At 38.2% G+C, this 15,660-nt stretch overlaps 1 protein-coding gene across 1 annotated transcript in view; it reads right to left on the bottom strand.

Annotated features, from left to right (window-relative positions):
• The window catches only part of GRB2 (growth factor receptor bound protein 2), a 53,714-nt gene that overhangs the window by 31,856 nt on the left and 6,198 nt on the right, over positions 1 to 15,660 (bottom strand). The gene's annotated exons all lie outside the window — the stretch shown is intronic.

Below are 15,660 nucleotides of genomic sequence, written 5' to 3' on the forward strand. Positions count from 1 at the left end.
GACACATCACCATTTTCTTGCACCCATGTTTCAACCAACAGGTGCACCTCGCAGCAGATCATCAGCCACACCTTAAAAAACAAAAAATACCAAACAAAAAACAACCAACCTGATCGGTTTAAAAAAAGAAACAACCAGGATTATGCTGGTGTTGCCTTAATAACCTGAAGTTCAAAGACAGTTCAAACAGTCCATTCTTACAGATTGCTCAAGCCACCACTGGACATTGTTATGAGATACAACAGAGCTTTCACCCAGAAACTTTGGTCATTTCTTGTTCTTCTACGAGAAAAAGATTTCAAATAACAGATATACTGAAAGACCCTTGTAAACCAAAGGCATCAGGTACACTCCAAATTCAAACTTCCTGGCATGCAGGAAGCAAACTTAAGTTTCAAAACAACAGTCAACAAGGCAAAGACATTAGATCAAAAAAAAAAACCCAGGAAAAAAAAAAAAAGAAAAAAAAAGGATTTCAGTGGATTTTGCAGCTAAATAACCTTTGTGAAAATACATTTAATCACAACTCTGCTTCACAGGTTGTTTTGAGAAACGTTTCTAACAATTTTAAAAGCCAGTAAAAACAGATCACACAAACTGGTTATGCTCAGTTATCTTTCTAAATCTACATAGTGCCCAAACCAACTTGTTTCAGATATAAACCTTTCATTTCTTTTCCAGGTTTCCTTAGCTTTTTGATCATGAGGGATACAACTTATATGTCAATATTCTTGACATCGTATCCTCAGTCATTTTATTAGGAAGACTTGTGAGATACACTTACCTACAATCATCCCAGCTTTTTACACAACTGCCAAAAATGCCAGCCTTTTCTGCACAAAGCTTCTTCAGTGCTTTCATAGCCATTCATGCCTTTAGCATATGTAAACCTCAATAGGGCAAACTCACCAAATTCTATAAAAACACAGAATAGAGTTGGTGTACTAATGTCTCATGTTGATCTTTAATTCATGATAACTTTAAGAAGAAATGTATGATCATTTTCAGTCTACTATGGAATAATGAATTATTATGTACCAGAAATCTTTTAATGACATTTAAGTTTAGCCTATTTTTGGGTCACAACAAGGCCTTAGTTAAAAGTGTTGATTTACTCCAACACTAATCCACTTTTCTTTCTTCTCCAAACTCATCATTAGATTATGGTTCGATTTCTGGAGAACAAATAGTATACAGAATGAAACACCCACGATTATGTACTCACAAAATTGGAATAACAAAATTCAGAATTATAATGGCCTCAATTTAACCATAAAAAAACCAACAATTTCTGGCAAAACAGGAAGGATCAGCCTTTCAAAAAGAAAAGAAAAACACACACCCCACCAGAGCCTGTAAAAATACGCACTCCTCAGTAGACTGAAAAAAACATGCTTTGATAACTAATGATAAGACTGAGGAGTTGGAGACAAGGACATCTGAACCATAAACAAGGAATTAGATGTTGAAGAATAATGATCATTCCCTTAAAACAAGGAAAGCTATCAGAACTAAATGGCCTACATCTAACCCCAAAAAGAAGCCCATATGGAATGCCAGAAGTCATTATGAATGGCAAAAACTGGAAAGATACCAATAATGTCCTTTTTCAAAGGAGGAAAGACAACCACCATACAGTAAGGACTACACGCATGCCAGAGAGCTGCTGATGGTCTGTAACATATACTTGTTCCAGTGTCAAAACAGCATTCCTACTCTGACTTAAAACTGGGAAAGTGCAAGGCCCAAGAACTCCAAAGCAAGTTTAATTTGCATTCTACCTCAGAAAAAGTCCAAAACCACAGTTGTGGAGGCTTACTGAAAGTAAACTTCTGAATTATGCACTGCAGGGGAGGGGAGAGGGGAAAATGAAGAACATTTAAAAAAAAAAGGGGGAGGCAACATCTGCAGTTCAAAGCAATGTTTTAAAAAATTCCCCTTATGTTATAAAGTTCCTCTTTCACTTCAGAGCTAATAAAATTGCATTAGTTTATGTCCAATTCTCTCAATAAAAGGAAAATAAAACATTTAAATGGAATTTGCTCACACCAAGTTAGAATAGAAGAACTTTGTATATTTAAGATGCTGAGCCTACAATAGCCATTACAGGTCACTATCACATGGATGGGGAAAAAAAAAACCCCACTCGTCCAAAGTTACTCAGGGTTAGGAAGAAAAAGAGTATACTAATTCAGGAATTTTTTTTTAATTTAAAAAGATGCACTATGTATAATATCTTAAAGGAACAGAGAAATACAAAACTGACAAATAAGTATTGATACATTTTTTTTTTTTAATTAATGTAACATACTATTAGAAACACCAGCAATCTCTACAAAAGTCTATTGCTGCTTTCTTGGCTTATGGGCAAAAAAGAAAATCAGAGTCTCCTCACATGAATAATGCAGAAATGCAGATACTAAATGCCAAAAGCAGTAACTTGCTCCAGAGTCCTAAAGTCAAGACAGCTGAGGCACCAAATTTTTTACAGAAAAGATCAGAGATAACTAAAACCATCTCCTAATTAGTGTCTCAAATTAGAAGAACTGTTCCAGGTCAAGAACAAATTAAAACAAGAATAGAACTCGTTATGGCTCCATTGCAATAACCTGGAAGGGATATCATAATGCAGGTCACTGACACCCTAGGGTATATTATTTGACCACAGACTAATTTAAGCTCCCAAGTACATTATAGTAGCACAATATCTCCATTGTAAGTCTCAGTAAAAGCTAAGGCACTAAAACTCTCCCTTACTGGGAGATTCCAATCAGGAGATCAATGCCTGGACCACAAAAGAATCCCCCCAGGGCCCTGACAAGGGGTCAATCGTTCCTACACAACATAATGGGATTTTTAGACCATGAGTTAGTGTGGACGTATTCAAAAACTTTCCCAAAAGTGGAGTTCTGGGAAGACCTCAATATGTGGAAGCCATCTCACTAATGTACTCAGAAACCAGGATCAGGCCTTATCTCAAGATATTAAATACATATCTCGCACCATGACAGATGCCAGTTGGTCCCAGCTGGTTTGCAGCAATATTGCTAGTATGCAGCCATAAAACCTCCCTGGAAATACAGCTATCCAATTAAGTTGACTTTCTCAAGCAGCTGTTCGGAAGCTGGGCTCTTCTGGCAAAGCTATAAAAGCAAAAAGCAGTCTTCACCTCAGACCTCCATTTAATCAGTGGCAAGAGAGAACAAAAATATAACTCCATATAGAAGACAGATGAATCACTAATTGAGATAAACTAGAATAGTTGCAAGGCCAAGACTCAGGCTTTTCTAGGTTTTATGTGGGTTGCTTCATTTTAAAAAAAAAAAACAACTCATGTTTTCAGCTACTCATGTCCACAAACGTACTCATTAACAACGCAGGAACCGCCCCCGCCCCCCCAGCCTCAGGGGCTGAATATAAGGTTAACAGGGAAACCAAAGGGTCAGTGTCCACAGTGGAGGGAGGCTGTACCACAGGGATCCCAGGAAGGGCTGCACTGTTCAACAGCTTCAGGAGTGATCTGAGAAGGCGACAGAGGGGTGAAGTGGCAAAGGTTGCCAAGACAGTTATTAAGTGTACTCAAACCTTAAAACTGGTAAGTGGCACAGGTAATGTCAGATTAAATATAATATGCAAAATAACACTGATGAGGAAAAACACAACCAAAAACCTCAAGAACTGTAACTAAAAGAAGGTATAGGTTTTAAACAAACTATTACTCCTCAGCAAATGTCCTGGAATCATGGGGGTAGTAATCTGAAAATAAATTAGAAAAATTACCTAATATTCTGTTAAGAAAGAACTCAAAAGTTGACAAATGTTTTGACACTGTAAATCTGTTGTGTCAGCCCCTGAATACTCTTGAGTACCTACACTCAACCCATCTCAAAAAATACTAAAATGAACTAAAAAAGTTGAGAAAGGAAGGATAAATTGAAGTATGGAATGGTTTTTGCACTATAGGAGATCAGACTCTCCCGACTTCCTTTGGAGAAAAAAAGCAACAAAGAGAAGAGGACATTTGCAAATCTATTCTCCCCATGAGAAGTATGGTGAGAGGTGTTTTCCTACTACCTCTTGCAAGGGGAGGGGGACAGAAGAGGAAAAAAAAAGTCAATAAAATTCCCAGGTAGCATGTTTCAAACCAACAAAGCAAATAACTTTTTTTCCACACAGTACATGTTTACATTATGAGAATTTAATGGTATAATGTACAGATGGACTCAAAATGGGTTTAGAAAGCTACATCCAAGGTGTGGCCATCAGTGGCTGCTAAAACACAGTAGTCCAGATACAGCCTCCAGCTGAGAAAGTCACTAAAGCTTGGCTAGAGGAATCCAAGACCTTAATACAAGGAGGAAGATTATGTCCAGTGCTAAATGTCTCACCCAATACAGCCAGCACTCAAGGGTTCCATCTAGGCCAGTCTCCAATGGCAAATAGTACAGATATTCAGAGAAGAGCAGAGGAGCATTATACGTGTAAAGAGTTTTCTATTACTTTTAATCATGAGAATTGCATATAATTCACTTCAGATGGGAACCACTCCCAGAATGATACGGGGCAGTATTTTAGCATTAGAAAGGGTAGAATTTACTTCCATAGGAGAAAGTCTAAAGCATAATCCATTATAAAGGTATAATAAACCTAATATTATTTGTGGCAATGAAGAGTAAGTATGAGAAAGCTGAGTAATACAGGTAGTTGGCAACACGGTACAAAGGCCATGTAAAAGGTCAGCTCAAATCTGTCTATGATAGTGCTGAAAAACCTTGCCAAACCCAAGCACAGCCCAGCAGTGTTCTTGTTCCCTGCATTAGGACACAAAAGCTAGCTCCACTCATTTGGATGATGCCCCCTCCCTCCCACACCCCAATTAGTAAATTTAGGGGGGTTGGGGATCATGACTGAAGGAAAACAGGTGGTTTTACAAGAGTTGATTAGGTATGGCCAGACTTCTCATTTTGGACTGCAATCCTGAACAAAACCAGCTAAATCCAGTTTGATTCAAGGCAAACTAAGAAAATGGTATAACTGTATTTGGTTTGTGAGGACTTTAAACTAGGAAGCCCCAAAGGGTGTAGAACTATATACTCTTGTGGGGTAGCTCAAACATTTCCACAGAATGCTAATCTGCAACTCACATAAGTGACCCATGGGTAGATTTCAGTAGCTGACCAGACTGTAGAGCAGCTCTTTTACCAACATATTACCTTATGTTTAATACGTTCAGCTTTTTTGAAAGTTAATTTTTTCTTCTCAACAAATAAGTTTTACGGGAACATATTACTCATAATGCAAATAGCATCAACAGCTTCTCTAATCTTACTGCAGCATCATGCACATGTTTGTAATCCAAACAGAGACAGGTGGAATGAGACACAAGCTTTTGAAGGAAAAGAAAGCTCAAGAAAGTTTATAGAAACATTGGAAGCCTCTTTTTACCTATGTTCTTCCTTTTCACATTACCTAAACAAACTGAGTGAAGGTAACAGCTTGCAAGAGTTCAAGACGTAACAAGCCGTAAAGGAAGGGGTGGAAGCCAGGAAAGCTGTGTCAACCATAATCACTTTGGTTATCTCTATTTTTTGTGATCTTGTAAACAGAGTTGTTAGTTTCAAACTGGGCCCTCCTAGGTAAAGTCACAACAGTCTTCATCTATCCATCCTGGCAGAGAGCAAGTTACACTCTTAACCTAAAAGGCAATTTTCAAGAAAAAAACTGAGGAATGTATCACTTCCTGCTAAGAAGTAAGGAAGTGTCAAGACAGCTTGATGCTGGAAGAAAGTTTAAGCACACTGGTACAAACAGTCAAAGCAGACAATCCACACGTTAGTTTTTGACAAACTATAGCTTCATTAGAGGTCGGGCAGAGGCATTGGTGCAAAATGTATTTTAAGAAATAAGGACAGAAGTGAAGGCAAGGAGGAAGCAGAAGCAACTTCTGCTTCCTCCATTCCAGTGGTTAGAAGAAAGCCTGAATTGCCAGCCCATGCTTTATCACTTCCAGGGCTAAGGATACATCTTGACAAAGTATTCTTCAAGGACATGCAAAACATTACAGAAACATAAAATTCAGCTGTGGAATATATGCACAACAGGTATTCCTGATACTGCCTCAACAAACACATTTGTCAAGCTGATGTTCATCTCGCCAATATTCAAGTGCTGTCTGAAGGCAAGGTTGGGAACCACAACATTTTAAATGCCAAATTTCACCTCTAAGTTTTCATTGTACTTGTCTCCATTACAGCTGCCACTTCCTCATTTTCCTCCTTGCATTTGTTTCTTCCCTTCCTCTGCGACTGTAGGACACACTTTGAGCACTTGTTTGCCTTGCCTTCCCCTCCCCCTCTATCCCGAAGAATTTGGGAGTTTTCCCCCCCAATTAGTTATTCCCCCAGTAGTAGTAAAGATTAGAGCACAAGACCTGAACCACACGGGAGCTCAGGGATATACCTCTTAAGTAAAAGCAACAGATTTTCTAGAGGAACTAGCAAGAGAGGCACACTTCTGCAGCTTAAAATTCTTCCTAGTATTCTGAAATAAATTCACTTAAACCTGGAATCTAAGCATAGCTCCTTCCAAGCAGACCATAAGCTACTGTTAACAGCAGAAAGTAAAAGCCAGATCAAATGGTTAAAATATCATTTTCATATTTATGCTAAAGAAGTGTAGGTAACAAAAGAATACCCAAAATTTGACTGCACATAAGGATTTATAATAGAAAAACCTACTCAAGCTCAGCAAGAGTTGCAAGAGTTTAAAATTTTGTGCCAATTTCTCACAAACCAGAGGACTGACTAGCCTAGACCACAAGTCTTCAGCGCTAGCAGAGCTGCCATGATCAGTGGAACCTGCTGGCTCATACATAACTCATGAAGAATTCCCCCCTTTCCTCCCAAGGGAAACAATTTTGCATAACAGCAGCACTTTTTTTTTTTCCTCCACATGTAAACCTGTAGAGTTTTAGTACAAGTTAGAGCAAGAAGTAGGTTGGCTCAATGCAGAAAGTATGAATTCCAGAGACAAATTATTTAAATAAGAGGTTTTAGAGACTAACAGTATAATAACAGTTCAGCTGAACTGAAAAAAAAAATGCTTTCTGCTCCCTGCATGAGGTCCAGCTGCAGTAAAGCCAACATGCAGTTCACAACAAAGCATGCATGCTGACACAAACGCATGCAAAGAAGCTAAATTCAGCAGGTACAAACAGAATAAAGCTATTCTGTTACGTATTCTCTTTCTATATTTTATTTATAAAGGTCAGTAAAGTTTGAACATCACAATTATAAATTAATTACTCTACAGAGGCTGACAATCTATTTCCTACACAAAAATAGCTGTCCTAACTTCTGCATTATTCCAGTCACCATCCTGACCTGACCCCATGGGATCAAAAAACTGACCAATTTGATGCATCTTCAGTAACAGGACTGTCTATTTGTTTTCACAACCTCAAATAACCAGAGACAAAAGGATCCAAGATCAGGTACGGAAACTCAAGTGAGCAATCATTCTTTAGGCTCTTCAAGACACTTAAGACATTTTTAAAATGGGCTTTTATTTAGTATCTATAGAAAAACATTATTCTTTTAGTAAGGAGGGAAATACAGGCTGAGGAAAATTATGAACACAACCACTTAAAATGCGAATTTCAGATGCATCTAGTAACTAATCAGGAAGTATTGTAGAGTAGCATCTGGGTTTCAGGAATATAATAAATATCCTAAAAATAATTATCAGGAGCAGTTTTGGAGATTGTCAGTTCACTTTTTGCTCTATTAGAGCTCAGCTGTACAGCCCCATGTGTTTAGCGCATGTCACCATGAAAAAAACACATTCTTAAGTTTGTTAAACCAATTCTCACTTGAGTTGTCAGATGGTGGCACCAATCATGCGTATAAGACATGGGAACAAGTTCAGGCTCCACCGCAGACAGTCTGCTTCACAACCGTTTTTCTATTCCATTTGAACACCTACTCTTATGAGGTGTTACAAGATGACTTCAAAGTTGAAGGCATGTGCCACTCATGAGCAGTGCTTTAAATACTCAGCAACAGGGCATAAGCCTAGAACGTGATGAAGTGCAGCTTGAAGCTTGACAGATTGAGATCAACAATGTTGCTGTTCCATCTAAAAAGATATGGCTATTTGAGGGAAAGGAACAACTTTATACAGCATTCCCCAAGCTGTAGATAATGAAAAAAAACCAAAAAGCTCCTAAAAAAATAATAGGAAGTATTCTCCTATCCTATTTTCTCTCCCAAAGCATCTAAAACCCACATTTTTACTTCCTTATGTATCTTCTAGTCACTGATGTTTGCCCAACTTGGAAGATAATATTAACTGCCACTGCAGGGCCAGCAAAGGAAATGAAAGAGCAAGAACTGCTGTGGGATAAAGCTGCAGATAAGAACTTGTGTATCAGACTACTGCAGTATCAATTTGCTGATCTGCGTAGAAACGCAGAATGCATACAAGTCATCTACGTATTTGCATTTTGAATTTAACAGAATTTTCAGAGAAAACTGGAAATTACAGAGATCAAAGGCAGCTTTCCTAACAAAATGCTAAATAAAGCGAGTAAAAAATAACAAAACACTGAGACCTAGTGCCTCTTTTCACTAGTGCCCCAGTGAAATGGATGACTACACAAAAGCTCCATTTCTATGTCCGCAAGGTTAGGCATCAGAGGAAGAACAAATGCAATTCCTTGGTCACTTTTCTACCTAAACATTATATTCACTGCTTCATCTCTCTGGCTAGCCCCTATCCCACCAGCACTGAAAGAAGTGAGTGAGGGGGAGGAAGAAAGGAAATAGGCTTACCCTTTGCTACACATCTTGCTAATTAAGACCTCCAGAGTAGCTAGCTCAGACTTTAAGGCATCACACACCCTGTAACACACAGAACTAAGCACATCCAGAGTCCTGTGTAAGTTTTGTAAATCATGTTGAATCCTATAATGTGGTTATCATTACTCCAGCTACCTGAAAGTTGGCTTGGGTATAGCTACAGAAGATACAGTCCCATCTCATGACTACGCAATGCAGACATACCCATAAACCTCTGTGCAGAGGGGTGCGACAGACTCCTCTCAGTTCTCCTTATTGCTTTAACAACACACTGCTGTCAAACCTGGAAAGGACATTCTGCAGTTCAACACCACAGACCAGAAGAAACATGATGCTATACAGTTACACAGGAACAACTCAAAAACTCATCTCAACTAGTTCATCTACGTTGCCAAATTCTTTGCTAATGCCCATTACATGAATGGCTTTAAATGTGCCTTTTTTGGGGGCGAGGTGGGGGGGTGGGGGTGGTCTTTGGATTTTTTTAAAGTTGTTTATTGTTATGGTTCTAAAACTAGCTTTGATTTTTCAAACCTTTCAAGACCTACATAAATAAAATTATTAACAGTTTAGCAAAGGTTTTAATTCAGAGGTAACCAACAAGTTGAGTATGGAAATCTGGTATCATCGGTTTAATAGCCTTAAATTAATACAAGAGTTCAGTCTCACAGCAATCATGAAAATATCCTAATGTTATCTTTAGCAGTTCTTCTGGTTTAGATTTCTATTGTAAAATTAATCAGATTTGGTAAATTATATTCTCTTTTTGCTCAATGTGAGATTATAAGACTTTTGGCTCCAGTGTTATTAGGGGACCAATGCTTAATTTTCTTTCATTTTCAAAGAAATAGAATTAGTTTTGCCCAGCACATTTTTTCCTCAGATTTAAGCTTTAGTTATTGATTTCTGGTATATAGCCACTGGCAACTGTAAAGCACAAGGGATTTTATCAAGGGGCCATACAGCTCACTGCTTATGTTAGGCTGAGCTGTACACAGACAAATTGGATTCCTTATCTCCCCTCACTTAGTTGGATCCTTATTGATTGTAGTGAGAAATCAGAAAAGTCTGAATTTCACTACAAACAGTAGTAGCCCCAATTAGCAGGGCTCTTCACAGAAACTGGAAAAGTATGACACTCTCAATCCCTTATACATGCCACTAGAAGTCATAATCACTCTTTTCTTCCCCCAGCTGTGATTAAGCTTTTACCATTTTCATTAAAAAACTAAATCAAAGTTAGTCCATTAACACCTGGGATGTCCCTCAGAATAACAGATTTTATTGATCTGAAATTCTCAGACATTCCCTCATCATATAGTTATCATGAGAGAAATATCACTGAACCAAAGAGGAGAGATGACATCTTTGTGTTGCCAGTAAATAAAACCAGAAGAGAATCACATTGGTTGCAGTTTGACACGCATGTTGAACAAAGCAGATAAATAATATAGCAAGCCAAAATTTGATTTGCTGATACGTCTATGCTAACGCTTTCCAGAAGTCTGTCACACCAGTCATATCAAAAGCTGGACCTCACAGAGAAGCTGTAACAATAGCACTTCCATTTAATTGTCAAAAGGCAGCTGAACTTCAAATTAACATCATTTCCCCTGGTTATAACAAAATGCAATAGGTGTTAAGTCAATATAATAAAATTAGCTGAGCTGACCACTAGCTTTAATCAGTGTCTTGTTTGACATTCAAAACTCCAGTGGGCTTCAGGTAGCACACAGCTCACAAGAGCTAATTTTTCTCCACTTTCAGTGACAAATTTAAATAATCATCACAAATAGCTACTAAACAAAAACAAAGGTGCCATTTTAAAGGAGGAATGTGTTTACCACTTGCTTGCAAAGACCGCTTTATACCTTCAGTCTGGAATACTCCGTATTTATGTCCTCTGCATAGACACACCTTCAGCAATGCAATCTTGCTCTAAGCAGGTCCAAGCTCTTTTACAAATACAGAACATGAGTGTGTTCTCTTTTGGGCACATGCGCCTTGTGGAGGTTAAGTAGCTCCTTCCCACAACCCTTCCCCCCAATGCCTAGGGAAGTTGGCTAATAAAACACATCACACCCTCAGATTACTATCATACATAAGAGGAACAATATTTGAGAAGTTTGTACTAAAAACATAGGCATTGAATAGCTGGGTAGACTGGAAGAATGCAACCTCTTACAGCAGCATCTCTTTATAACACATATCTCCAATTGCCAGGATGCCAAATCAACTACATTTAAGATAATCATACTTGTCTTTATGAGTCTCTGTAATTTTCTGTTTTGTCTTCTTAGACTGCTATATTGATCACATATTGATGACAAATATCATCTTCATTCAAGGCTGCCAGCCAAGAAACATGACCTAAGCGTACCTTTACAAATCAACCATCGCATACAACAGAGCTGGCACTCACAGCTAAGTCACAGAATAACATAGGTTGGAAGGACCTCCGGAAGTCACCCAACCCACCCTCCTGCTCAAAACAAGTCTAATTAGATCAGAGCGCTCAGGGACTTGTCTGGGTACCTCCAAGCATGGGGATTCCACAACTTCTCTGGGCAACCTGTTCTAATATTTGTCCTATTTCACTATAAAACACACAGTGCTTGCAATTTGCCTGAATCATTAATTCAGAAAACTGTTTCTCACATATTAAAATCATCAAGACCACACTGAGTCTACCCCCTTACAAAAAAATGGGGAAAGATGAAGGGGGTATGTAAGGAAGGGAGAAGAAGGAAGGATGAGAGTGAAGACAGTTTCACCCAAAACAGAGAAAAAGTCTTTGCACTACTCTTCAGCAAGCAATGAATTTCTGTTCTCTAGCACAGACACCATGACATAACAGCCAATGCAGGTGAGGTCAAAGACAAGGGATGTGGAAGAAGAAAAGGGAGACCATGCTCCCCTTGTTTATCGTACTCCTCCCTCTATTCAAAACTGTTTCACTGGATCCAGACACAGAAAAATGGTTTTCATGCAGGAACTGAAAATGCCGTCTCAGCATCAACTGTTTGCAAACGCTCAATCCTCTTAAAGGCTGACAGAAAATAAGTCTGGTGGCAAACAATCATGTGAACAGAACCTGCAGTGACTGTCAAGTGTATGATCAGAGTAGGAAAAGAAAAAAAATCTTTACTTTGCTGAACAAAATTGTCAAGTGATCAAAATCCTATCAAGGAATTCCTCCTTTTAGCGTATAGGGAAGCTGGTTTGTGTGGCAAACAAAAGTGAAAACCCCAAAATTAAAGATGATGGCCCTCTACATAGAGCTCTACCTGGGTAACTTTACTCATAAAACCAATCTGTAAGTGCCCCTGAATTAATTATGCTGATAACTACTGGGAACAGGAACTTAATCAGTTCTTCAGAATATCACTTCCTGGCTATGCCCCAACGCTACAACAGAAGAAGGAGAAAGAGGAAATGGAGCAGTGGTCTATAGTCTTTTTTTAAAAAACCCCACAATTCTAATATTCAAGATATTCATGAATATGTTTAGTGCTTCTGTATTAACCATGCAGAAATGATTATCAGAGCACAATGGTATTAACTGTACACTTCAGATTAGGTGTAGGAGGAATAAAGAAAAGAAATGATGAGGACATGAGTGAAAGAATTATGATTTTTCTTCTCTCCCCGCCCCCCGCTCCCCCGGCACTCCTGCCAAACCACCAGCAAGTATCAGCACACTTTAGGTCTGGATACTTGCCAGTTAGCACAAAGGCCAACAAAACCAGAAGCTGCTAGAAATACAATAGTTTTTGGGGACATAAAACCTGAATAACAGACATAGAGATTGAAGTTAACTAGTCCCAACTTCAATGAATACAGCAAGTGAAAGGGGAAAAGACTGAAAAAGCATCATGGCAACCATCAACTATTCAAAGTGAAAAACAGTAAATAAATTGGATTCCCTCAGTTTCCTTTTTTAAATAACAGGACAGGCTACCTTCACACACCCCCAATAGAATGCCAGTCACCAATGAGCTTTTGTGAAGCAACCACCTGTACATGAAAAGAATAGCGATCTTGAGAGCTACAGCACTGTAGTGTAATCAGAAGACACAGAAGGAAGCAGCAACCTTTCCTTTCTTTGGAAAATGCTCGGTAAGTAGCATTTAGCGTATTTAAGAAGTTTGAAGAAAGCTGTCCGTTTGCATCTCTTGAATGGCAATACCACACACTGTTATAGAACCACTAGACAAAAGGGTAAGGGGATCCAGTCTACTGCCAGGGTTACAAAAATCATAGAAGCAGCTTTTACCATATAGCGCCCACAAAAGAAAAGGCCAAGCACTTTTCCTCTTCACTCAGCTGTTTTACAATTGCAAGCCAAAGGTCAACTATCTTCACTCACTTTTGGAAACCAGCCACAAGATTACTAACAACCAGCTTAATGGCTACAGTTCAAATGCTATTCAATCAAGTCCCGAATATGTGGGTATGCAGCAGTAATGGCACCATGACATCATAGGCAAGTTATCTGCTGAAATCAGAGGGAGTCAGACAGTGTGCATCTTTGCCTTCTCTCCCCACAAAGAGAAACGTGAACTTCCAAGGAGTGGGAATTAAAGCGTTAGAGATTTTGTTCTTTCCTTAGTGTGGTCAAGGCACAACATTTTGCTACGAAGCAATGCTTTGCCATCATCTTATATGCCATCAAACTAACTCAACTCTCTGAAGGTGCATCAAGACAGGCGTCTAATAGCTAGATTTAAAGAAGTCTTCACTACACGTCAAATTACATGTGCGCCTCAGCAAGGGTTATCTAAAGAGCGAAGCATGCAGGTGCATTCAACATGTTACAAGTTTATTTCTCTTTCCGATTCATTCAAGGGCAGCAGGATTGACCTGATTAATAAGACGGATCACACGAGGCACATGAATGGGATACCCTGAGATTCCTCAGTCATGAGCAAAGTACTAACAAAACAGATCAGGCATGTCTGATGGAAATTAATTTCCACAACCTGAAACACATTTGAAGTGAACCTGACTTTCAAAGTGACAAAGCACTACAGAAGTTTGTCAATTTGAGTAAAGTGAATTGTAACAATTCTAATTGGTTTTGGCTTATTTGTCTGAAATTTGCCAGCTTTAGACAGTGAACCTTACCATGCTACACAGAACTCATCTCAACTATGTGCTGAAGGATTCCCGAAACCCTTGGAGTTCTCACTAACTTTAGTGATAATCTTGAGCAATTTACTATTTCTATGACTTAGTTTACTCATCTATGAAGTAAATACGTAACATTTGTAAGCATTTTCAGAATATGAGCTGAAAGGAAATACAGTTTGTAGAACTGTTCATCAACGCTTTGAGGAAGTGTTCAGCCTAGGTTTTATGAAGAGTAGGAAAATCCCTCTCTGTATTCTAGGAAAAATACAATGATTAACTAGTGTAACAGCATACATACCACCATGTTTCTATTATTGTAACAAAATTTGTATCTATGGGATGACACCAAGTGGCTACGACTCAAGAACATCTTACTATCAGCCACTGTGCACAGTTTTAAGAGTTTTAGCACAGACTAAACTTTCAAAAGTCTAAGAAAAAAGTTATTTTTCCTTTAATTCTTAGAGAACGTATTTTTACATGAATGTAAATTTTACAAGACTTTTTTTCATGTACTTCAGCCAACTTCTATACCAAACTAGATGAAATTAAGAATACACTTTAAAAGAAACTATATTTCACTATACTTAATTTTTCCTTTCTGTTTGTCATTTTCTACAAGCTGACTTCAGCTGTACTCTACTTCAAATACATCATAAAAGCTGAGGGTAGCTAGTAGTAACCCAAAATAGAAGCTCAGGTTAAGAAAAATAAACGAGGTTATCACAGAAAACTTCTAAAATTCTGACAGTCTCAAATGTTTAAAACCAGCAAAAGGAAATATTCTGGTAATTTACATAAACACTAGAATTGAGGTATACAGGTCTAACAGGCATTTTTAGGCCAACTGTGGGCCAGGGATGTGTAGGATATATACAGATGCACTTATTTTAAAAGTTAACAATCTCAAAGCAGGACACATTTTTGCAACCTTTATCTGTTGATGGCCACACAATATTAAGGCACTTTTAACAAAGCCACAGTTATGTTATTGAAATATCAGCTATGAAAGACGCATATTAAGTTTACACATAGAGGTTGTTTCTTCCAACTTATCTTAGAACAGTAGTTGAAATCAAGCCCTTCCCTGGCAAAAATTTTAAGCAGATGAGTAATCCCATTGAGGTCTCCAGGACTTGATTTGTCAGCATACACAAAGTTACAGCCTTACATCTGCAGGATAGGTACCTCTCAAAACAGTTTCTACTCAAAATATTTTAGAAAGCAGCAGCTTAAAATACTTTAATAGTAACCACATCACGCTAGGAAGGTAAAGCCCATCTTGTACGATTATGGAGAAATACTGATTCTGAATGAAACTCCATAAAACATTCCACAATACAGCTCTTTTTACTTGGAAGCAACAATGCTCAGAGATGTGCTTCACTGAGGCCAAATCACTATGGCTTTTTATATTTTACTTCTCCCAAAATAAAATTTTGGGCTTGTTCTGTGTGCCCAGTTGTGTTTTGTTTTTTTTAAATAAAGTTTTAGAAATTCAAATATTTTTCAAATTCCTTTAACATAGCCAAGATGAAGTCTAAACAGCCTTTGATATATTGAAAGAACCATAGACCAGATTCCTCTAATGCACTCCACCATCTACTTACATCTGCACAGATCCATTAAATATTCAGCCACAAGCTTATCACTCGAGTTCATCAGGACT

Source organism: Buteo buteo, chromosome 13 (genome assembly GCF_964188355.1).
Source record: "Buteo buteo chromosome 13, bButBut1.hap1.1, whole genome shotgun sequence".
NCBI classification, from domain to species: domain Eukaryota; kingdom Metazoa; phylum Chordata; class Aves; order Accipitriformes; family Accipitridae; genus Buteo; species Buteo buteo.